The sequence below is a fragment of the Frankliniella occidentalis genome, unplaced genomic scaffold (genome assembly GCF_000697945.3).
Source record: "Frankliniella occidentalis isolate FOCC.00 unplaced genomic scaffold, Focc_3.1 Scaffold3415, whole genome shotgun sequence".
NCBI classification, from domain to species: Eukaryota; Metazoa; Arthropoda; class Insecta; order Thysanoptera; family Thripidae; genus Frankliniella; species Frankliniella occidentalis.
Window position 1 is genome coordinate 1 of NW_026270474.1, and position 1,080 is coordinate 1,080.

Here is a 1,080-nt window from a genome sequence, read left to right on the forward strand (position 1 = left end):
ATAGAAGGAAAGTAATATTATATATATTTGAGTGCGTTTGTCACGATTGTGTATTTCTCAACCTGACACAAGGAGGGGTGCAAAGGAATGGTGCGTGCAATTTTGGAGAGAAGTTCTGGAAGGAGTCTGCCTAATTGGTTGAAGGCGCCTGGGGGGTAGGCAACGAACTGCCACGCTGTCTGAGCTGGTGGCCTATCCTTCGCCCGTCAGGCGCTAAGCAGATGTATTTTTCTTTTAATGCCAGGAAACGTGCGCGCGCACGCGCGCTCACACACGCAATGACCTGAAGTCGGGCGCCGCACAGACAGGCCGTGCGCGGTGACAACCACAGCACAGCGAGTGGTGGTGACGCGGTGGAGAAATGCGGATCGCTTCGGGTTTTGGCGTGACGTAAGTGATGGCGCCTCTCATACCTCTAGAGGCAAGAGGTGCCGTCGCGGGGCTGAAGTAGGGTAGGGGTAAGGAGAGGGGGCGGGGGTAGAGGCAGCGGGAAGCTGACCCAAAGGTCCCGCCGCCGCCGCTCATCTCTTGCTTGTCAGGCTGATTGTATTTTCTTATTCGCCGCATCTCTCTCACGCACTCACACACGCTCGCGCCAGCTCGCCTTGCCTCGCTCGTCTTGTCTCATTTCAATCTGCCCCCCCCCTCCACTCTTGTTGCTCATTACCACTCTGTCACGCCGCGACCCCCTTATCCTCCTGCCTCCGTCCGCTGCGCGAGCTCAGACGATGTTGTTCGTCTATCCGTTTCCGGGCGTGCGCAGCACAAGCACGCGTTGCTATAAAGTTTGGCGGGAGGTACGACCATGTTAAACTAGTTGCATTATACTTCGCGAGTTGGCCCTGAAGGTACGACACGCGCGTGAAGCGAGCAAAGGCGACTGCGGTTCTTTTGGCAAATTGCTGTACCGGCCACGCCCCATTCCACTACACCCCACCACGTTACCATACACAACCACACGAGTTCTCTCTCGAACGAGAAATGATCGCGATGCCCGCAGAGAAGAGGTTAGCATCGTTAGCATCGGCAACAGCAATAAGCAGCTGCAGCCTGCCGATTTGGATCTCTCTCCCCCCCCCC